Source organism: Hemiscyllium ocellatum, chromosome 12 (genome assembly GCF_020745735.1).
Source record: "Hemiscyllium ocellatum isolate sHemOce1 chromosome 12, sHemOce1.pat.X.cur, whole genome shotgun sequence".
Classification (NCBI taxonomy): domain Eukaryota; kingdom Metazoa; phylum Chordata; class Chondrichthyes; order Orectolobiformes; family Hemiscylliidae; genus Hemiscyllium; species Hemiscyllium ocellatum.
In genome coordinates, this window is record NC_083412.1 from 23,909,543 (window position 1) to 23,934,090 (window position 24,548).

Genomic DNA, 24,548 nt, shown 5'->3' on the forward strand with positions numbered 1-24,548 from the left:
TGACCGGAATCTGGTCTGATGTCCTGGCACGAGTCAGTGGAAAAGGATCGAGAATCCGGCCTGAAGTTTGTTTAGGCTTCATCTCCACATCCAATCCTGATCCAGAGCCAATGGGTTATTTGAGGTAATCGCAGGTGATGTGATCAGGATCTGTCCTTCACTTTCCTGCTTGCCCTTGCTCATCCTTGACCCCCCCCCCCCCCCCCCCCCCTCACCTTCCAGAGCTCAAAGATCTGTTTCTCTCAGCCTCGAATATTTTCCAAGGAGCTGGCTTCCACTGTTCTGTGTGGGAGAGGATTCCAAAGTTCGGTAAGCCGCTGAGAGAAGGAATTCCTCCACCCCTCCATCTTAAGTGGGAGACACTTTATTCTGAACTGTGCACTCCAGATAGCCTCAAATGGAGAAAGTACCCTGTCAGAATTTTTAAAAACTGCATGTGGGCGTCACTGGCTAGGGTAGTATTTATTGCACATCCCCAATTCCCCACTCCACCCCATCCCTGAGAAAGTGGTGCTGTGCTGCTTTTAGAATTTCTGCAATCCACATGTTATAAGGACATCAACCTATTAGGCAGGGAGATGCAGGATGTGGATCTTGGCACGCATGAGGAGTTAGATTTGAGAGGGGCTTGCATGTTGTCGTGCCCCCATGCATTGGCTGTCCTTCTCCTAAGCAGCAGAGTTCTTGAATTTGGAAGGTGCTGTTGAAGGAGCCTGGCTGTGTTACAGTAGCGCATCTTGTTGATGGGTTCGCACTGCTGCCCCTGTGCCTGGGCAGTGGAAGGTAGTGGCTGTGGTGCCAGCGAAGTGGGCTGCCTTACCCTGGATGGTGTGGAGTTCTTGAGATGGTTGTATTCTTGAGTATTGGTGTAACTGCATCTATTCCAGCAAGTGGCGTGTATTCCATCACTTTCTGACTATTATATGTCACTTCTCATTTTTCCAACAAGTATAGGTTAAACCTAGGAGAAAGCGAGGACTGCAGATGCTGGAGATCAGAGCTGAAAATGTGTTGCTGGAAAAGTGCAGCAGGTCAGGCAGCATCCAAGGAGCAGGAGAATCGACGTTTCGGGCATGAGCCCTTCTTCAGGAATGAGGAAAGTGTGCCAAGCAGGCTAAGATAAAAGGTAGGAAGGAGGGACTTGGGAGAGGCGCATTGGAAATGCGATAGGTGGAAGGAGGTTAAGGTAAGGGTAACAGGCCGGAGTGGGGATGGGGGTGGAGAGGTCAGGAAGAAGATTGCAGGTTAGGGAGGTGGTGCTGAATTCGAGGGTTGGGACTGAGACAAGGTGGGGGGAGGGGGAATGAGGAAACTGGAGAAATCTGAGTTCATCCCTTGTGGTTGAAGGGTTCCTAGGCGGAAGATGAGGCTCTCTTCCTCCAGCCGTCATGTTGCTATGGTCTGGCGATGGAGGAGTCCAAGGACCTGCATGTCCTTGGTGGAGTGGGAGGGGGAGTTGAAGTGTTCAGCCACGGGGCAGTTGGGTTGGTTGATGCGGGTGTCCCAGATGTGTTCTCTGAAACGTTCCGCAAGTAGGCGGCCTGACTCCCCAGTATAGAGGAAAGCCACTTCGGGTGCAGTGGATGCAGTAAGTGATGTGTGTGGAGGTGCAGGTGAATTTGTGGCAGATATGGAAGGATCCCTTGGGGCCTTGGAGGGAAGTAAGGGGAGAGGTGTGGGCGCAAGTTTTGCATTTCTTGCGGTTGCAGGGGAAGGTGCCGGGAGTGGAGGTTGGGTTGGTGGGAGGTGTGGACCTGATGAGGGAGTCGCGGAGGGAGTGGTCTCTCCTGAATGCTGATAGGGGAGGGGAGGGAAATATATCCTTGGTGGTGGGGTCCGTTTGGAGGTGGCGGAAATGACGACGGATGCTATGATGTATCTGGAGGTTGGTGGGGTGGTAGGTGAGGACCAGTGGGGTTCTGTCCTGGTGGCAATTGAAGGGGCAGGGCTCACGGGCGGAGGAGCGGGAAGTGGAGGAGATGTGGTGGAGGGCATCGTCGATCACGTCTGGGGGGAAATTGCAGTCTTTGAAGAAGGTGGACATCGGGGTTGTTCGGTATTGGAACTGGTCCTCCTGGGAGCAGATGCGGTGGATACAAAGGAATTGGGAATATGGGATGGCGTTTTCACAGGGGGCAGGGTGGGAGGAGGTGTAGTCTAGGTAGCTGTGGGAGTCGGTCGGTTTATAGTAAATGTCCGTGTTGATTGGTTAAACCTAACCAATCTTTCCTCATCTGGCAATCCTTTCAGCACAGGAATGAACCTGGAGAACTATCTAGGAATTATGTCCCACACAAGACCAAAGCTCCACAGTACTTAACTGCAGTAGAGCTTCCCTAGTTGTACACAATCAAGGCTGTTGTTGAATTTCCCTTCCCAATGACTTGCTGAGTCTGTATACAAATGTGCTGCAGTTCATGCACAAGGACATCCAGATTCCCCCTGTCCTGCAGTGTTTTCCTGTCCCACTTCATTCATATTCACTTTTTCTGTTCTTCCTGCCAAAGTGGACTTCACGAGGTTTTCCAATTTATACTCTGCCAAACGTTTGCTCACTCACTCAACCTCTCCAAATCCTTTTAGAAGAATCTTTGACCTTGTTCCCAGTGATGTTTGTGAACATGTCCCCTCCCACAGGTAATCAAAAGGTGGAGACACTCAGCAATACCATTGACTGATTTGTGACTGTAAATCAACAATGTTTTCCTGCATTTAGCATTTATTAGAAGTGCTCAAGTGCTTTTTTACGCATAATGTTTCCACTGATGGTTGTGTGCCGAACCAGAAGACACAGCTTAACAATGCAGGGTAGACTATTTAGGACAGAGAGGAGGAGAAATTTCTTCACCCAGAGAGTGGTGGCTGTGTGGAATGCTCTGCCCTAGAGGGCAGTAAGGTCCCAGTCTCTGGATTCTTTTAAGAAAGAGTTGGATAGAGCTCTCAAGAATAGTGGAATCAAGGGTTATGGAGATAAGGCAGGAACAGGATACTGATTAAGGATGATCAGCCATGATCATGTTGAATGGCGGTGCAGGCTCAAAGGGCTGAATGGCCTACTCCTGCACCTATTATCTATTGAAACTATAGTCTTAACACCCTGAAATTTTCTGTGTGTTGCTTGCTGCAGTGTCCTGGAGATTGACCTTTAATTGCTGGAACTTCCAGATGAGTTGGTAGCTCTATCAGAGAACAGATAAGATAGAGGGATCAATAAGATACTGTGAGAGTTTGTACTTCACTCTGTGTCCTGCCTACAAACATCACAGAGTAAAGGAAGCCTCTGGCTGTGGAAAGATACAGTAGCAGAAGATTGGTGTGTGCTAACTGCTGCTGCAGTAATTGCTGGCCGATTGTGCTCAATGTGTTTGTTTGGTATTGCCTTGTCGCTGGGGAATATTATCTCTGCCAAAGTATTAGCAAGCCACAGCAATAAAATTAGCTGGGCGGGACGTTGAGGGATGGAAAGCAGAAATTTGAAGTGTATGTCATTCCCCTGGGTTTTCTGCCTGCTTTATGGGAATAATTCATTGCAGAACAAGCTGATCACACCTCAGTTAATGGTCGGTGCTTAAAAGGAGCTGTAGCATTGAGCAAGACTGTTTATGTCAAGGCGTGCCACATTGCTCAGTGTGGGGAATGACATATGATGAAATAAGGCCCCAAGCAATGTTTGTTTCTGAGACATGTAACCAATGTCAGAGTTCCAGATTTCTTTGGCTTCTTCGAGATATCAAGCTGATGAAGACTGCGTTAGGATTCTGGCAAGATTACAGAAGACCTTTTTCAGTTCCTCCAGACGAGTACCCTTTATAAAAGGACACCAAAACTGAGGGGTATTTTCTGAACTGTCATAAGCAATGGACAGACTCGGTGTTATTGCAGTAACCGTCTTTGTCCTCACACTTTGCATCCGTTCAGACTGCCAGAGATTGCAGCAATAGTTTGACAGTTGCTGTATGTTGGGACTTCCACTGGCACTTACACACTGAGAGCACCAAGTAGACCCTGTACCAGCCATAATCCACTGTCCTTAAATGTTTCCAAAACTCTGTTTGTATTCTAGCACATGCCAAATTTTGTTCACCTTGTACTCACTGGCCTACTTTGGTGTCTGATCCCTCGGCATGTCAATTATATCTCCTTCCACTTGTTCAAATCCACTTGCCCTTCTGTGTCCTGGAACTGCTTCCTGGCCTGCACAGCCTCAATATTCCTCCAACACTGGATCCTTGCACATGCCAGATTTCACCATGGCATTGCCTTTCTTTCTAAAATTATTTGTTCACGGTATGTGTATGTGTCATTGGCGAAGACAGCAGTGAATACCCATCCCTAATTCCCTAGGGAAGGTGGTGGTGGTGGTGGTGGTGGGCTGCCTCTTTAAGCAGCTGTGTGTCTTGGCATGTCCAGGGAGGGGGTTCCAGAACAACAACAGGAAGGGAATGGTGATATATGTCCAAGTTAGGATGATGAGTGGCTTGGAGGTGGTGCTGTTCCCACATATCTGCTGCCCTTGTCCTTCTAGATGGAAGTGTTCATCTGTTTGGAAGGTGTTGTTGAAAGAACTTGAGTCTGTGTATCTTGTAGGTGTCATTACGATCACCATGCAGAGATGGAGGGAGTGAAAGTTGAAGGAGTTGCATCTGGTACCAGTTAATCAGGCAGCTTTGACCTGGATAGTTCAAGCTTCTTGATTGTTGGTCAAGTTGCACCCTGCAGTTAAATGTGCAGTTTTCCAGCACATTCCTGACTGGCAAATTGTAGCGGGTCAGGAAGCCCATTACTCACTCAGGATTCCTTGTCTCTGACCTGCTCTTGTAGCCACAGTATTTATATGATTTTGTCCAATTTAGTTTCTGGTCAGTAGTTAACCTTCCCAGGATATTAATAGGAGGGGTTTGAGCAGTGGTAATGCCATTGAATGTCAAGGAGAGGTTAGATTCTGTCTTGATGGAGGTGGTTATTTTCTGGCACTTGCATAACATGAATGTTACATATAAGCTGACAACTGGATATCGCTCACATTATGTTGCATTTGAACACTGATCCCTTCAGTATTTGAGGATTCGTGAATGGTGCTGACCATTGTACAGCTGTCAGCAAACGCCACCATTCCTGACCTTATCAGGTAAGGGAGGCTATTGATGAAGCAGCTGAAGATGGTTGGGCCGAGGACACTAACCTGAGGAAATCCTCTAGAGGAGATGTTGTGGAGATGACTGACCTCCATCTATCACAACCATCTTCCTATGTGATAGGTGTGACTCCAACCAGTGGAGCATTTGCCCCCGTTACCCATTGACTCCAGTTTTGCTCAGGCTCCTTGATGCCACACTCTGTTGAATGCAGCCTTGATGTCAAGGGCTGTCACACTCACTCCAGGAATTCAGCTTTTTTGTCCATGTTTGAACCAAGGCTGTAATGAGGTCAGGAGCTGAGTGGCCCTGGTGGAACCCAGACTGGGCATCGCTGAGCAGGTTATTGCTGAGCAGGTGCTGCTTGAAAGCATTGTTAATACACCTTTCATCACTTTACTGATGATCAAGAGTAGACTGTTTGAGCAGCATTTAGCTGAGTTAGATTTGTTCTGCTTTTATGTACAGGGCATACTTGAGCAATTTTCCACATTGTCGGGTTGATGTCAGTGTTGTAACTGTACTGGAACTGCTTGGCTAGGGGAACGGCAAGTTCGGGAACACATGTCTTCAAGTATTATTACCGGAATGTTGTCTGAGCCCACAGCCTTTGCAGTATCCAGTGCCTCCAACCATTTCATGTGATACCACGTGGAGTGAATTGAATTGGCTGAAGGCTGGTGTCTGTAATGCTGGGGATCTCTGGAGGAGGTTGAGATGGATCATCTACTCAGCATTTCTGGTTGAAGCTTGTTCCAAATACTTCAGCCTTATCTTTCAAGCAGACGAGAAGGTGAGAGGCCAGGCACCAGAGCATTGGAATGTTTGAGTCTGGAGGTTGGAGCACAAACCAAAAATTAAGGCATGGATTTTGAAACTGTTAGCAGCTTATGAGCATACCAGAAATGAAACCGGAAACCAACTTATGTCATGCATTCTCCCTGCTTGAAACCGAACTGAGCATGAGATTGCTCACTGGGACCTGAACGAGAGGATTATATGTAATATAAGAGGTTTATTACATTATGTGAGCAGTGTTACTTTTTAAGTGCAATGAAGACACAGAATCCATAATTGGGTTCAGACAGTGTCTGTGCTGGTTTGCCAGACAGGTTTCCTCACTTTGTCCGAGTTCCCGAAAGCATGCCCTAAATCATTAAGCTCCCAAGATGTGCTGTCTCCCCCTGGTTCATTCACTGCAACAAGTTAACTTAGAATCAGGGCCCTTCCCTTACCTTCGTCCCTTACTTTTCTCCCAGACCCATGTGAATCGGAACCAATATAACCCGATTTCCTTGCATTAACTATGTAGGAGTTTATTAATTACAAAGCACAAGACGAATCAGTGATACACAGAGGTGATTCCAAAAAAATAAAAAGAAATTGAAAAAATGTTCAGGTCTGTCTCTGCAATGTTGACAAAGAATGGATGGTTGAACATTGAGACTTTTGCAGCAGATCTGACCTTAGTAATTCAGTAACCAATTTCAAGATGTTTTTAGTTTTCCGGTTGATTGAAATTCTGTTGTTCAGATTCCTTTTGCGAGTACCTGAATTCCAGCATCCAAGCTGATAGCCAGACGGATAACTTCTTGCACTCGGAGTGAGTGAGTCTCTTTTCTTGCAGCACTGGGGTGGCCAGTGGATAAATCTTTGACTCTGACTGTCACAGTACCTTAATGGTTTGAATCCAGGCTAGTTCCAATAGAGCACAATCAAAAGCTCATCATTTGTATATCGCTGAAGGCAGTACCAATATAGCTTGCATTCCTTTCTGAGTATTACACATTGGTAACTTAAACTGTTGGTTTACCTGCTCAGTCTCAGCAGCCCACTCAACACAGTTTAATTCCTGTTCTTGCATATTCATCAAAGGGAAATCAAGAAAATGTGTTTGCGATGTAACCCTCAGAAGGTCATCAGCCCTTCATTACCTTTGTAATCATGAGAAATCGCAATCCAGTCCGTTTCGACTTGTCTCCCACCACTACTTCGGGCTGTTGTTTGAAATTCCCTTTGCATTTATGACGCATTTAATAAAGATAAAAGGCAGATCTTTTCGAAGCTAAAACATCTGGGAGGTGATGGCCTAGTGATATTATCACTGGGCTATTAATCCAGAAACTCGCTGAATGTTCCAAAGAATTAATGTTCAAATCCCACCATGGCAGATCATGGAATTTAGAACATGGAAAGTTACAGCACAGAACAGGCCCTTTGGCCCACGATGTTTTGCCGAGGTTTTATCCTAATGTAAAATATAATAACTTAACCTACGCACCTCTCAACTCACTGCTATCCATGTGCATGTCCAGCAGTTGCTTCAATGTCACTAATGACTCTGCTTCCACCACCACCCTTGGTAACCCATTCCATGCATTCACAACTCTGTATAAAGAACCTACCTCTGACGTCTCCTCTATACCTTTCTCCTTATATCTTAAAACTATGTGCCAGTCAATCCTGCGCTGAATTTGAATTCAATTTATAAATCTGGAATTAAGAATCTACTGAAGACCATAAACTATTGCTGATTGTTGGAAAATCCCCACTGGCTCACTCATGTCCTTCAGGGAAGGAAACTGCCATCCTCACCTGGTCTGGTGACTCCAGACCTACAACAATGTGATTGGCTCTTATTTGCCCTCTGAAATGGCCTAACAAGCCACTCGGTTCAAGGGCACCTTGGGACGGGTAGTAAATGTTGGCCAGCCATTGACGCCCATCAACGAATAGAAAAAATCGAATACCCTCCATGCACAGGAAATCTCCCTCCTGTTTTTATCCTCCATTTTCCGGTCTTCCATCCCCAAGCCATACCATTCACCTGTTGGGAGTGCCACTGCCTCAAATCTGCAGGGGCTCTGTGTGAATTTAAGATCGTTCCCTGTGCTAACTTCAGAAGCCATCCTGCAAAAGTGCAACAATAGAAAGGGCAGGTTCCTTCAAAAAATGGACTATGAATTTTGTCAGAGCTCATCCATGAAGCATGTACATCATCGCTCCCGTTCCATATTTTGTCTTTTGTCTGAATGAAACCAGAGACTTTGATACCTCGTGCTGGAGTGGAGCAGTTCCCATGGATTTAACTGACTTCAGTAATGATTGTTCAGTGATCCCTGATGGTTTTTAATGTGACCTGACCTCCTGATAATCGCAGAGCGCTGCAAGGATTTCATGTCATGTTGAGTATTTGAATTACCAAGTGGCTCAGTTTCTCTGATTATGGTCTCCTGAAGGGTCAAAGTGTGATGCATTCCTCGCTGAAACGGTAGTGTCGTCTTGTTGAAGGTATCACCTTCTGGGTCTCCCTCTTCAGGTTGACATCTCCAGGTGTGAGTTATGACTAAAGTTTCGCCCTCTGTATAGATTGGTTCCCTCACCATTCATTGCATCACCATTTTGCAGATGGTGCTTCATGTAAAATGGCTGCCTCCTCCGCCCAATGAAGCAACAGTGTTAGTGGTCAACATTGGGCTGAAATGTATCAGGTTGGGCTTGAAGACGCACAAACACAAAAACTCGCCAATGCAGCAACCAAAAGAGCCCAAAAACAAAAATCAACAAGTCAGACAACATTCAAAGAGAGAAACAATTGACATTTCAGGTCAAAACCAAAGAACAATGGAACTGAGAGAGTTTTGAGCGTCTGGGAAGGGGACAGGAAGTAGGAAACAGATCTGTGATAGGGTGGAGGCTAGAAGCAGTTAAATAATGGAAGTTTGAAAGATGCAACATTTCAGCATTTCTTTGAAGTCTGTCGGAAATAAATGATGTGTTTGTACAAGAGCAATTTGTACCATGTCTTCAATATTCAGGAAATCCCATAGCCAATGGAACAGAGTCCCAACAGGCTGCAGTGAGGTCATGACCTGGAAGGTAACTTGAATGTTATGGGTTCAGGGGTGAATAGTGACCAGGACAATGGGGAGTGCTCCAGTATCCCAATCCAACATACTGCTGGGGGCTCTTGCACCCGGCTCTGAGTGACTTTGCTATGACGTTTAATGCAAAACTTGAAAAAACAACACCAGAACAAATGTGTTGGCAAGAGTTATAAAGATTCAGTTGTAGTTTATGACCGCTCTGAGTGTGCAGACTGATATAGACTGAGGACTCTCGGGGAGCGAAGTCTGAGTTTCAATTCTCCTGTTAGCCATCGCCCCAGCTGCCATCACCTTCCTGGCTTCTTTGGCTCTGGTTTGACCTCCCCCTGCAGCTCCTGTCTCCACCCCATGAGCCGCTGTTTGAATGAAGAGTAGGCGATAGTTCAAAGCTCTTGAATTCCTCATGATCAGGGCCTCTTCGATGTGTGCTAACCTTGTGCTACCACATCAGGTGTAAGTCAGCTTTGTGGGCTGTTGTTTATGTTCTGCAGAAATGATTGGCATGCAAAATGTATTCTTGTTGAGAGGCTTCAACATTCCGCACTGAAATACCTCCTCCTGTCAGAGACTCGGGCTGTTAGAGACCTGATAATGAAGACAGAATGCAGAAAATCAGGCCTGCAAGCTTTTAAACTACATGTCTTATGGGGCTGAGCAAGGGAAGAGTGGAATTTGATGGGGGGGGGAGAGGAAATAAACCCTGGAAAAATTAGGAGCCACAACCTGTGCTTTTACATTTCGAACATTAATAAAGAAATTCCAGACCGATTATTCAGAAATGTTTGGACAAAGCTCTGTGGTAGGTGAGGCTTGAACCTAGCTCTCCTTATCCAGAGGTAGGGGCATTTCCACCTCGCACAGCCCAGCAGGTTGGTTTAGCAACAGGACAGGCTGGTTAGGCTGTCGCTGTGTTGTTGTGGTGAAATGACTCTTGGAGTGAAGTGGTTCCCCTCGGTTGCAACATCAGCCCCAGGTATGTTGTGCAGAATCAGGAAGTGCTCTGCTTTTTCACAATCCAGCACGGGCAATTTGCAAAACAAAGCAACCGCGGCCAGGGTGTCAGCTGGGTAACTGGCCTGATACTCCAGAGAAAGACAGCTTCCCTGTGGAGCACTCTTGTTGAGGCTGTCGTATGCTGAGGGTGCCCTGATGCTCTGTGCCCACTGCGATGCTGACGTTGGTACACAATGTCGGTAGCATGATCCCATATACTTGGAGCACAAACCGCAGACGACGGCTGCCAGTTGTCTTGTGGGCTGAGGGCTGTCGTTGACGTGAAGGAATAAACAGTCAGAGGAAAGCACTTGCGTTTCTGTAGCGCCTTTCACTACCACAGGACACCCCTCAAAGTGCAAGACAGTCAATGTGTTCCATTCTCTTTTGGATGTAGTGTCACTGTTTGAAAATAGGAGTTACGGCACTGATGATTTGTAATCGAGCCATAGAAGATTTATGGCACAGAAAGAGACCATTGTGTTTCTGCCAGCCAAAACACATTGTAAACTGATGATATGTTGCTTTGTCCATATTCTCCAAAAACGTTGTAAAGTAGGCGAGGGTTTCTGCCCTTTCAGGAGGAAATGTTCCAGATCCCTACCACCCTCTGGGTGACCAGATATTTCCTTCATCTTTCTACCATTCACTTTCAGTCTATGCCTCTCGTTACTGGCTGTTCTGCTCAGGTAAATAGACCCTTCCCATCCCCTCTATCCAAATTATCTTGTACGTTTTAGTTAGGTCTCCCCTCCGCCTCCTGTTTTTCCAAGAACAGCACCAGCCTATCCAACTTTGCTCACAGCAGCATTGTCTTTAATTCTGGTCACATCCTGGTCCATGTCCTACACATCCCTGGCTAGTTCAGATACGCTCTTTCTGGAGTTAGGCAATCAGAACTGCACTCGGCTCTCGGGCTGTGACCTGGCTTATATTTTGCAGTCGTATCTTTGGTTGGGGTGGGGGGCGGTGGTATTGGTTGAGGGGTCTGTATTGATCGAGGTACTGAGGAAAAGGGCCACTGTTCCTCTTCGACGCAGTGTCTGGGATCTTTTAGATCCACCTGACAGAATATTGGTTTAGTGTCTCATCCAAAAGACAGCACCCATAATAGTGCTGCAGTCCCTCAGTCAGCCTGGACTTAGTGCCTCAGTCTCTGTTATATTGTGTATATTGCAGAAAGTGAGGTCTGCAGATGCTGGAGATCAGAGCTGAAAATGTGTTGCTGGAAAAGCGCAGCAGGTCAGGCAGCATCCAAGGAACAGGAGATTCGACGTTTTGGGCATAAGCCCTTCTTCAGGAATGAATATTGCCCTGTAGCTGACTTATAGACCATTGACATCATAAGTGCTGCAGTGCAAATGTTTGTAGCATGCTTTAGGTAATATTATTGTCATTCAGAAGTGTCTATTTATAATTTGTTTCTGCAGATGCAGCTAAATAAGTTCATGTTGTTTTATCGTCTTTATATTTGCATTCAGCAGTCTATCAGTCTCCTTTTTAAAATAGGGGAAGGATGAGAACATTTATATAATGTCACATCACATTCTGTCAGTCCTGAGTGAATTACATCCAATGAACTAACTCTAAAGCTAGTGATCTAGATGAATGTGGCACTCTGCATTGGTGAACACTAGGAGCCCACGGGAAATGAGTGAGTGATTAGATTTTTGGCTGGTGCTTGAGAGCAGACGCTGAAGGCCTACACTTTGAAAATAAAGTCATGGAGAGTGTAAAACCGAGAGCGAGGACTTAGTTTCACTTCAAATCAGAAAGGCAGCACTTTCTCGCTCGTGTGTCAGGTCAGATCCTGTGTTCAGCTGTGAAGCAGCTTGGATTTGTTTCAGTGCCTTGAGGTGATGGCCTAGCAGTATTATCACTAGATCATTAAACCAGAGGTGCTAGTAATGGTCTAGAGACCCAGGTTCGAATCCGACGATAGCATGTGGTGGAATTTGAATTCAGTTTAAAAACAAAATTGAGTATTAAGAGTCGAATGGTGACCATAAAACCATTGCAAATGGTTAAAAAAAATCCCATCTTGCTCACTAATGTCCTTGAGGGAAGGAAGCTGCCATCCTTACCTGGTCTGGCCTATGTGTGACTCCAGACCCACAGCAATGTGGTTGACATCAAAGTGCCCTCTGGGCAATTAGGGATGGGCAGTGACACCCTCATCCCATGAATGACTAACACAAAAAGCATAAGACATCTTCCACACAGTGACAGTTAGGGTCACACAGTGAGGTTTAGGGTCACACAGCGAGGTTTAGGGCCTGGGATACACTGGCTGAGAATAGTTGAGGCTGGTTTGACCCTGCAAAAGGGAATCAGGTGCTGATTTGAAAAGAAGCAATCTGCTGAGTTACAGCTTGAAGCTGAGAATGGTGCAAAGTGAAATGCTGAACTGGAGGCTTTGTGCAGACAAAATGGGCACATCTGCTCTGTAGAAATTCGGTGATTCTGTTAACAAGAAAAGAGCAGAAGCCAAGGGGCGAAGTGTGTGGAAGAGCGATGTTTTCAAGCATTAGCCTGCCACAGCACTAACACCCAGACAGTGCTGTGTACCACTGACAAGATACACTGCAGTGCTTCAACAGCACCTTCACAATCTAAAACCTGTACAACACAGAAGGACAAGGGCAGCAGGTATGTGGGAGTGCCATCACCCATAAGGTCCACTCTAAGCCACTCGCCATCTTGAACTGGAAATATATCGCCATCCCTTCACTGTCACTGAGTCAAATGTTAGAATCCCTTCCTGACAGCACAGTGGGTGTCCTAACTCCTCCCCTGCCCCAGAGTATTACAGCGATTCTAGAAGATAACTCCCCACCACCATCACAAGAGCAGCGCAAGAAATACTGCCCCTGCCGGTGGTATCCACATCCAGCAAATGAACACAGACAAAATGGCAGGAGAGGAAGATGTGCAGTTTTTGGTTTCCTTAAAAAAAAGAGGTAGTGATCGAGATCAGTAAGAGAAGAACAGATCCTCTGAAAAGCAGAGAGAAAAATGTGTCCCTCCTCATTCCAGGCAGGAGGAGTTTTGAGTTTTTAATAAAGCGTCATTAATGGGATCACTCCTGAACGCAAGCAGTTGCCTGTCTCCCACATTTGTGTCTGAGTACTGCCCTGATGAGGCCATGTTTATTGCAAGTGCTGACGTTTCCCCATTCACCCATAACCACTGCTCCCCTCTATCTGGTGCCTTTAATCCAGGGAAACTTCCCTGAGGCATTTTGTAGGTGTGTTTAACTCACAGTTGAAGCTGTGCTGTGAGAGATACTGGAGAGCTGACTAAATGTTTTGTTGAAGAGGTAAGTTTTAAGGAGTGTCAATGAGGAGGGAAATATGAGAAATGGGAGAATTGCATAAAAGAGGAATAGCAAATCTAACAGGAATAACTTGTTGAATGACGGCATTCACATTAAAAGTATTCTCGTTCGTATCCAGGGTATTTATGTTTTCACTTTTAATGTTCTGGTCGCTCCTCGATGAGAATTTTGGCTTTAGTTGGAAAAGTGAAGTGTTTCAGTATGGCCTGTGGAAAATGTTCGATCTGGAATTTAAAATCCTGTCATTTCACCCCCTGCTTTGTTGCTGCAACCCCCACCACAACAGGCTTCAGAGACTGAGGCTTTACACTGCCCTTTTACACAAAAAAATGAGTTGTGTTTCCAGATTTTACTTCACAGTGGACAAGCACAAATATTTACCTTGTCTCCTGATTCTTGATTACCCCGTACCATGAAAGGGCATAGAGTCATACAATGTATTCAAGTCATAGAGATGTACAGTGCAGAAACTGATCCTTCAGCCCAACTCGTCCATGCCAACCAAATATCCCGATCTGACCTGTCCCATTGACCAGCACCCGGCCCATATCCCTCTAAACCCTTCCTATTCATATACCCATCCAGATGCCTTTTAAATGCTGTAATTGTACCAGTCTCCACCACTTCGTGTGGCAGCTCATTCCATACACACACCATCCTCTGTGTGAAAAGGTTGCCCCTTGGGTCGCTTTTAAATCCTTCCCCTCCACCTGAAACTTATGCCCTCTATGTTTGGACTCACCCACCCCAGGGAAAAAAAACCCTTAATATCCATGCCCTGCATGATTTTATACACCTCTAAGTTCTCCCGTCAGACATATTTTATTGAATTGCTTGTATTATTGTAATCCTTCTGATTGTTTAATATTCTCAACTCATTTTCTCAATGAACTCAAAGGCTTTCAAATAGTTTGATTTATTTGGTTGACCATTTGTCTTTTGTTTGCTGAGTTTTGTGGACCATGGTTTTGCTTCAAGTGTTTCCACTTTTCTGAGTACATTCTTAATGCAATTTAGAGTTGCACTCCTTTCTCAAGATGCTGACAGTTAGCTTTGAGCTGGTCTTAATTACTGCTAGCTCGGATCTTTCTCCTCCTCGCAATCTCATTCTCCAACCTTTATTATGTTTCTGTGACCCATGTCTCAAATCATGTCACAACGTTTCTTCCCTTCCCCCACATTTTCTCCCTTCTCTCTCTTTCCCGTGTGTGTCAATGAGAAATGCATTACTGTGTTTCTTAACCTTCCAAACAGATCCCTCTGGCAACACACACACACACACACACACACACACACACACACACACACACTCTCACTCTCACACACACACAGAGAGACACACACACAGACACACACTCTCTCTCACACACACAGAGAGACACACACACACAGACACACACTCTCTCTCTCACTCTCACACTCACTCTCTCATTCTCTCACACACACAGAGACTCACACCCAGACACACACACACACACACACACACACACACACACTCTCACTCTCTCACACACACACACAGAGACACACACTCTCTCTCACTCTCACACTCACTCTCTCTCTCATTCTCTCACACAAACACAGAGACTCACACCCAGACACACACACACACTCATTCTCTCTCTCTCACACACACACACGCTCTCTCTCTCACACACACACACTCACACAGACACAGACACACACACACACACACACACACACAGACACACTCTCTCACTCTCTCTCACACACAGACACACACATACTCTCACTCACACACACACACTCTCTCACACTCACACTCTCTCTCTCTCTCTCTCTCTCTCTCACACACACACACACACACACACACACACACACACACACACACTCTCTCACACACACACACACAGACTCTCACACACACACACACACTCTCACTCTCACACACACAGACACACGTGCTCTCTCTCACTCTCTCTCACACACACACACACAGACACACACACTCTCTCACTCTCGCGCACACACAGACACACACACTCTCACTCTCACACACACACAGACACACACACACAGAGACACACACATACACACTCTCTCTCTCTCACACACACACACACACACTCTCTCTTTCACACACACACGCACAGACACACATACTCTCTCTCTCTCATTCTCACACACACACACACACACAGACTCTTAAGCTGACGATGCTTGTGCACCCTTCTTACTCCCACATACACCAAATAAAAGAGAGAGACATTGTAAGTTATGATGGGGCTAAGCATCAGAAGTCTGTGAGTACTGTTGGAATGTAATTGTTCACTGGATAAGTTTCCCATTGCTGGTGTCAGCCGTACTCAGTGTCTGTAGATAAGCAGCTAAAACATCCACCTCCCAGTGCTATTTTTGTCAGTACAACTCTAAATACTGGGAACTGTTTTCTGAGTCTGAATCCAGACCTGCTGTGTTAAAATGACTTGAGCTGTAGTTGGACAGTTCTACAATATCCCCAAACCCCTGCATCTTGCAAATGGGCAGGCCTGTAGCAACATTGGCGCGCAGTTGCAATTGTCAACGCATTGGGCATGTCACGTTGTGATGACGATTTCACTCTCCGGAAAGGTCTGACATGTTTGGGTGAGGGGTTCGGTTCCAGCCTCCTGGACACACACATCGATCATTTTCATGTCCACGTAGCTCGCCCTGCTCTCCTGCCTTTTGCCCGTTCGGTCGACTTGCGCGTGTTTTCCCTTCAGTTCCTTTTCCGTGTGCTCCTTCCTTTCGCCAGTCCCATCTCGCACAAGTGAGAAAGGTAAGAGGTGTGATAGGCACAAGGCTAAACACCTTGCCTAAAAATGGGGAAGAAATGCATGATGGGAGTCATGCGTGTGGCCCACAGAAGAAAGAAATGGCTTCCATTTATGGAAACTCTTTTGGTCACTCTAGACTGCTTGAAATTGCTTCATAGTCATTGCAGAATGAATCTTCACCACATCCTACTTTTAGGTTGAGATGTAAAGGGACTGGCTACTCTAATGTGGTCGAGGAAAACCACAAGGTTGTTTAATGAGAGCGCAAAGCAACTGTTGTCTCCGATAAGATCTGTGGTAGCAGTCGGGTTCAAGTAACATTAATAGTTCAGTTTTGTTACTAAGATTGAGGGAGATGAAGTCGGCAGGTCCATCTCCTTCAAAGTCCAAAGACTTTTTCGCAGCCTAAATCTTACAATCTCATCATATCAGGCAGTGCTCAATGTTAGCATTAACACTAGAACCTAGCACCTTGTACAACAACACTCGGTCAAGTTCTTTTTGAAGTGTGTTCATTGTATGGTAGAAAAATATGTGGGACATGCTGGCATAGAAACAGGCCATTCAGCCCACTCCTTCCATGTCAGAGTTTATGTTCCATTCGAACCTTTTGAGATGATAAGATGTCTTCAAGAGGTATATTTTGTCCTTTTTTTTGAAAGAGAGGATGTAATCAGAGGTGTGGAGCAGTCTATTAAGAACTCATAAAGTACTTATGTTGGGTTTTTTCTAGTTGGAGCAATAGAAGCAGCCTGACTGGGTGGGGTCGAGCTCCCACAGAACCAGGATCTTTAGTTTTAGCTTTTAGCAGTCACTGGGGTCTTGAAGCTGGTTGTGGAATCTCTTCTTCCTCTCTCTGTTACAGCTAAAAGCTGGGGTTCTCCTCCTGCTCCTAGAATTGCATGTGAGACTATCTGTTTTACTGATTTTGCTTTTTTCCAAGGGTGTGTTTGTGGGCTGTTTCACTGTTGGAACAGTTTCTGTTTAGTAATTAAATTTTCTACAATTCTCTTAAGTTTTCCAGTTGAGTTAGGTTATTCCAATTTCTTCTTTCTTTTGTTGCATTTTAACGATGGTGTATGAATGGAGTGTGTCTTACTTTACGTCAAGTATTTTGACCAGTCAGATTTCATCTGGATGCAATACTTTACACTTGGCTTTAAAATAAGAAAAGGTCAGGGTCTAGATGACCATCTTAATATAGTTGAGGGGATTTGGTCTGGTCCATTACATTTTGCTGATTGTTATCAATGAACTCAGTGAAGGGATCAGAGGTATACTTGGATGACACTAAGATAGGTGGGAAAGCAAGTTGTGAAGAGGACATAATAGGAGGTTACAAAGAACATATTGATAGGTTAAGTGAGTGGGCAAAGATGGGACAAAAGTGTTTGGAAAGGCAAGGACTCATTAGGGATAGTCAACATGGCTTTGTGCGTGGGAAATCATGTCTCACAAACTTGATTGAGTTTTTTGAAGAAGTAACAAAGAGGAAGAGGATTGATGAGGGTAGAGCAAGTAGATGTGATCTATATGGACTTCAGTAAGGCATTCAACAAGGTTCCCCATGGGAGACTGATTAGCAAGGTTAGATCTCTTGGAATACAGGGAGAACTAGCCATTTGGATGTAGAACTGGCTCAAAGGTAGAAGACAGAGGGTGGTGGTGGAGGGTTGTTTTTCAGACTGGAGACCTGTGACCAGTGGAATGCCACAAGGATCGATGCTGGGTCCACTACTTTTTGTCATTTATATAAATGATTTGGATGTGAGCATAAGAGGTACAGTTAGTAAGTTTGCAGATGACACCAAAATTGGAGGTGTAGTGGACAGCGAAGAAGGTAACCTCAGATTACAACAGGATCTTGATCAGATGGGCCAATGGGCTGAGAAGTGGCAGATGGAGTTTAATCCAGATAAATGCGAGGTGCTGTATTTTAGGAAAGCAAATCTTAGCAGGGCTTATACACTTAATGGTAAGGTCCTAGGGAGTGTTGTTGAACAAAGAGACCTTGGAGTGCAGGTTCATAGCTCCTTGAAAGTGGAGTGGCAGGTAGATAGGATAGTGAAGAAGGCGTTTGGTATGCTTTCCTTTATTGGTCAGAGTATTGAGTACAGGAGTTGGGAGGTTATGTTACGGCTGCACAGGACATTGGTTAGGCCACTGTTGGAATATTGTGTGCAGTTCTGGTCTCCTTCCTATCGGAAAGATATTGTGACACTTGAAAGGGTTCAGAAAAGATTTACAAGGATGTTGCCAGGGTTGGAGAACTTGAGCTTATAGGGAGAGGCTGAACAGGGCCGGGGCTGTTTTCCCTGGAGCATCGGAGGTTGAGGGGTGACGTTATAGAGGTTTACAAAATCATGAGGGGCATGGATAGGATAAATAGGCAAGGTCTTTTCCCTGGGGTTGGGGATGCCAGAACTGGAGGGCATTGGTTTAGGGTGAGAGGGGAAAGATATAAAAGGGACCAAAGGGGCAACTTTTTCACACAGAGGGTGGTGAGAGTGTGGAATGAGCTGCCAGAGGAAGTGGTGGAGGCTGGTACAATTGCAACATTTAAGAGGTTTTTGCGTGGGTATATGAATAGGAAGGGTTTGGAGGGATATGAGGCCGGGTGCTGGCAGGTGGGATTAGATTGGGTTGGGATATCTGGTCGGCATGGACGGGTTGGACCGAAAGGTCTGTTTCCATGCTGCACATCTCTATGACTCTAAATGGAGTATAATGTGTGAAATTGTCCATGTTGGCAGGAAGAATAAGAAGGAAGTGTCTTATCTAACTAGTGAGAGACTGCAGAGCTCTGAGATGCAGAGGGACCTCTGACCTAATGCAGGAATCCTAAAAAGTCATGATGTAGACATAGCAAGTACTCAAGAAATATGAGGGGAGCTGAATACAAAAATACTTCACTTATACAGGGCACTGGTGAGATTGCAGCTGGAGTACTGTGCATATATAAGTCTCCTTATTTAGGGATGTAAATGATTTGGAGGTGATTCAGAGGAGGTTTTCTGGGCTAATACCTGAATGGACATATGGCTTTATGAGGAAAGGTTGAACAGATCGGTGTGTACCCTCTGTGATTGAGAAAGGTCAGAAGTGGCGAGACTGAAACCTACAGAGTCCTGAGGGATCCTGACCAGTTGGATGTCAAGACGATGTCACTACTTACGGAAGAATCTAGAACTGGGGTAGGGTCACTGCTGTAAAATCGGGGTCATCCATTTAAAACTGATTCCGTTGCATAGATTCATAGAGATGTACAGCATGGAAACAGACCCTTCGGTACAACCCGTCCATGCCGACCAGATATCCCAACCCAAGCATATTTTCTCTGAGTCTTTGGAGCTGTCTTCCTGGAATGCTGATGGAAGTAGAGTTTTTGTGTATTATTAAAGAAGAGGTGAATTGATTCTTGTTAGGCAAGAGGGTGAAAGGTGATCAGAGCAGGCAGGAATGTGAATTTAAGATTACAGTCCAAATCAGTGATGATTATCTTGATTCTTCTTCACAGATGCTGCTAGACCTGCTGAGCTTTTCCAGCACCGTCTGCCTTTGTTTCCGAACTAGATGGGAACCACATTTTTAAGGGGCGTGTCATAACATACAGTGTTGGTACCAACCTTATGGCAAGAATGTGGATGCACTGGAAAAGTTGTAAAATGTTTGACAAAGATTGATCCAATGCATATCTTCAAACTGAGGAAAGGTTGTGAGGATGTTGGCGAGAGTGGGAGGAGGAGGAAGATCCAAACTAGAGGTTAGACAGGACTGTAGTTGAATGTCTCATCACGATAAACGGCACTTCATACAGTGTAGCACTCCACTGGGAGTGTCAGTGTCGATTATTGTGCTCAGATCAATGAAGTGGAACTTTGACTCTCAGAGGATGAATGTGTGACTAACTGAGACACCTTAGAGCAAGGTTGGGGGAAATCAAATGCGTGAGCTTGGTAACGGAGGGAAAAGTCTTTGTACCACGCCGAAAGGTTGCTTCTCTTTCCATCAGCACATCGGTAATTGTGGAAAATGTGTCTTACGTTGAAAAGGAGCTCAGTCTTTCTTCAGCCTGTCAGGAGTTATTACTACTTGCTCCTGATCTGACATGAAAGGAATGCTCTTTGTAAACGTGGAATCAATTTAAAAGCCTTGTCTGCAAGTTATCAGAATACACTCCATCGCTGTGAGTACTCCGTGGAGAGCCTGGGTTTCTGATGGCACTCCTCATATTGCAGCTTGTTGTCAGGCGAGAGAGAAATGGAAACTCTGTTGAAGCACTCATGGGTGGGGATCTTTCATCATCTCAGTCCTAAGCGGCCCACTCCTGTACCCTTAAACTGTGACCCCTGGTTCTGATCATCAGGAACAGCAGTCTTTCATTTACCATGGCTGGAATTTTATAGATTTCTGTGAAATCACTCACCCCCCCCCCCCCACCCCCACCCCCCAAACCAACCTCATATATAAAAACCCTTGATATATCACTCCTGCTGTCCCGAGAATGAGTCTGGTAAACTTTGGTTGCACATCCTCCATAGCCTCCGTCTGTAATCATGCCTGAGGTAGAGGTCAAAAAAGCACACAATACTCCAGGTGTGGCCTCACCAAGGTCCTGCACAATTGCAGCAAGACATCACTGCTCCTGCTCTCGAATCCTCTCACTAGGAAGGTCAATGTGCCATTTACTTTCTTCACTGCCTGCTGCGCCTGCATGATCATGCTCAGTAATGGATATCAGTCATCTCCACCTGATAACAGATGATGTTTCTTGCGACATGTTAAGACATTAAAGCTGCATTGTTCATCGCAACATTTGTTCTTCAACCAACTTCATAAAAACAAATTGGTTTGCCATATTGCTGTTTTTCTTTGAGAGCTGGCTATAGCAGAATTGGCTGTTACATTCCCTACATTGCAGAACTGACTACATTTCAAAAGTGCTCCATTGGCTGTGATTCACGAGCCCATGGTGGTGAGGTAGCTTCCATGTTTTCCGTCTAGCTGGCCGAGACTTGTCCTGCTCCAGGTAATTGTTCCATGAGGAATGCTCTCGGGATGAGTGGAGAATCGCTGGAAAAGAACAAAGACTGAAATTAAGGCTGGCAGAACTTTGCAGTGATGTCACTCAGTCTGCCAAGTAAGTCAAAATTGCAGCGTTATTCAAGGCTTTGCTTAACTCTTTTAAAGGGGTGAATTTCCTGCAGGATAGTTTTTTTTAAACTATTCCCTGGTTAGTGCTGCTTTACTCAGTGACAACTCACGGGTCCCTCACTGGTCACCTTCAGACTGGGGTTTAGCATCTTTCTTTCTTAACTTTTAATTCATACACAGGATGTGAGCATCACTGGCTGGGCCAGTATTTTACTGTCCACCCCAAATTTCCCAGAGGACATTTGAGAGACCCACATGTTGCTGTGGGTCTGGAGTCACGTGTAGGCCAGAACAGGTAAGGATAGCAGTTTCCTTCCAAAAAGGACATCAGTGATCCAGATGGGATTTTCCAACAATCAGCATTGGTTTCACAGTCATCCTTAATTCCAGATCTTTGTTGAATTCAGATTCCACCATCCATCAGTGTGGGATCCGAGCACAGCTCTCCAGCTTATTACCTGGGTCCCCTTATTGATACCCTAACGTTAACACCACTGGGCCATCACTTCGCTATCCTTGTTCTCCTCTCGTGTCTTTGTTTACATCTGGCAATCACTGGTTTCAAATTCTGAGAAAATAATGGCGTTTTAATGCTCAGCTGAATGAAAAATGTTGCTTTAATTATTTCACAGGGTATGGGCTTTACTGGCTGGGGCAGCCCTTGTTTATTTTAGATTGTATGTGTGTGTGTGTGTGTGTGTGTGTATAGGAAAAGCTCCAAGTGCATTCACAAGGTTTGCAAGAACAGTAGGAATCCAACAATTGGCTCGTGGATTATGATTGGTAGGGTTTTGTCATGTAGTGCTGGACCAGAAGTCTGTCTCTGTGCAAAAGCATCTGTAGAGAAAAAAAATCAATTCAGTATGTCAAGCAGCATGTAGCAACAAATGTGTCTCAGTAGGGGGGGGGCAGGCATTAAACATCAACTGGAGTTGTAGTGTTGTATTCAATTTGACCTCTGCCACTTCATGTGACACGGCAGTGAGCAAAACCTGGCTTCCCAAATCATCAAAGCAGCTCATCTCCAGTAAGAACCATAGCCAGGCAATCCCGCATTCATTATCCTTCACTGTGAATTCACTGCACAGGCTGTCAATTGGGTTACCAACTCTGTCTGCATGTGTTTTCAATCCTGATGTGACTTCGATTGGAACATTAAACAGGAAGTGGCGATTAATGAACTTAGGAGGTGTTCCAGCAATTGGAAAAGTACAGAAAGAATTCACGTGGAATGATGTGTGTCAAAATGTGGCCTGGTTTGCTGTCATTGGAACCGAGTGTTAATCTGTTTGGGTCACAAATTGGCCATCTGTCACTTGCCAAACAGATAATTATCTACCCTATTCCCCCAGTAAAAACTGTCTACAGTTTCTTATGAGTAGCATTTACACGTTGGATCTCGAGGAGATGGAACCAGTTGGATATTTGACTAGCATTTGTTGAATTGTTTACTTTATCAGTTGAGTTCAGTCTCTGGGAAGTCACCAGTTTATTCAGCTGCAGCATTGACCTTTGGCATGAGTGAGGGATGGGCCTTGTGTACGCTGTGCATGCATATCATGGCCTGACAGGAAATTCAGAATTAACCAACAACTGCACTTTAGACCAGGACTGCCCTCTGCATAGTACAGTGAATCCACATGTGATGCACTGAGTTTTTGATCACTGGTGAGTAATAGATACTCTGGTTGGACATGTGACTGCAATCCTCATATTGGCAAATGTGAACTTGAAGCATTTTTTGTGCTCGTGAGCAAAACATAGAAATGAAAAGCAGAAAGTCTGAGTCTTTTTGATAGTCGTGAGTGTTTCCCTTCCTTAGTTATTAAATAGCGGGAGATGTTCATTGAGAGACACACACACACACACACACACACATATATATATATATTCTGGATTAGTGGTGCTGGAAGAGCACAGCAGCTCAGGCAGCATCCGAGGAGCAGCGAAATTGACGTTTCAGGCAAAAGCCCTTCATCAGGAATGCACACACATCCAGCTGTACTGTTTATCTTGTTGTAAAGGATTTTGACTGAAAATAGTATGTGTGGCTCACTGTTTCTTTTATCCACCCCCATGGCTAATCATTGATTTCTGCCAGACGTCTGTTTAAACCCGTGGCAATCATGTTTTCCTTTCTGATGAGTGAGGGCCAAATGTGTGGATGTTACGAAGATTTTCCCCAAGTTCAAACTCAGGTGCACTTTGTATCTTGACCATCTTTATGACAGGGGAGGAAAGCTGATGGAATGTTGGCCCTGACTTCAGGGGGAATGAGGAACCCTTACAGTAAGGTGAGAATTGTCTAAGGTGCTGGTGAGATTCTATCTGAAATACTGTCAGCAGTTTTGGTCCCCTCGTTTAAGGAAAAATCATTTCATTGGAAGCATTCAGAGAAAGTTCACTAAGATGATCCCTGGTCTGGAGGGGTTGGCTTATGATTACAGGCTAAAGAGCTTGAGACTCTGCTGACTGGAGTTTAACAGGATGAGAGGTGATCTCATTGAGAAGTGTAGGATTCTTAACGGTCTTGATGAGGTAAATGTGGAGAGGATGCTTCACTCATGGGAGAGTCTCAAAATAACTGGCTGCCAATTTAAGACAGAGCTGAGGACAAATGTCTTCTCTCCGAGAGTTGAGTGTTTTTGGAACTCCTTGTCATGGAGAGCTGTGGGGACAAAGCCCTTGTGTACATTCAAAGCTGAAATAGATTCCTGATCAACACGGGAATTGAGAGTTATGGGAAAAGGGCAGGAAAGTGGACGTGAGGAATGTCAGTTAATTATGATCCTACTGAATGGCAGAGCAGGCTTGAGGGGCCGAGTGGCCTTACCCCACTTCCTATTCCTTATGGTCTTAAGGTGGATTTGAAAATGAAAGTAAGTGAAGTGGCTGTTGGTCCTGTAAAGAGAGAGAATGGGGAAGTGCGTTGTAGATAATAAGGAAATGGCAGATGCAATGAGCAAATATTTTGCCTCTGTCCTCATTGTAGACGATACAAATCAAATCCTGTACCAGCTGTAAATCAGCAAGTGGAAGGGAGAGAAGAATTTAGTGCAAGTACAGTCACGAGGTAAGTAGTCCTGAACAAACTGATGGAGCTGTAGGCTGAGAAGTCACTGGATCCAGATGGAATTCAGCCTAGGGTCTTAAAGAAGGTGACTAATGGTGTTGACGCACTGACAATAATTTTCCAAAAACCCCTGGATTCAGGTGAAGTGTGATTGGCCTGGAATATTACTGCTCTACTTCAAAACGAGGG

At 45.2% G+C, this 24,548-nt stretch overlaps 1 protein-coding gene across 2 annotated transcripts in view; it reads left to right on the plus strand.

Annotated features, from left to right (window-relative positions):
• shroom2a (shroom family member 2a) overlaps positions 1 to 24,548 on the plus strand; it is a 219,124-nt gene that overhangs the window by 64,335 nt on the left and 130,241 nt on the right. The window contains exon 1 of one of the 2 annotated variants that reach the window (XM_060833407.1): positions 13,267 to 13,334. The exons of the other annotated variant lie outside the window; for it this stretch is intronic. The gene's annotated coding sequence lies outside the window, so the exon portion shown is untranslated. Of the gene's footprint in view, positions 1 to 13,266; positions 13,335 to 24,548 lie in introns of those variants that run through there. 2 annotated transcript variants of the gene reach the window in all.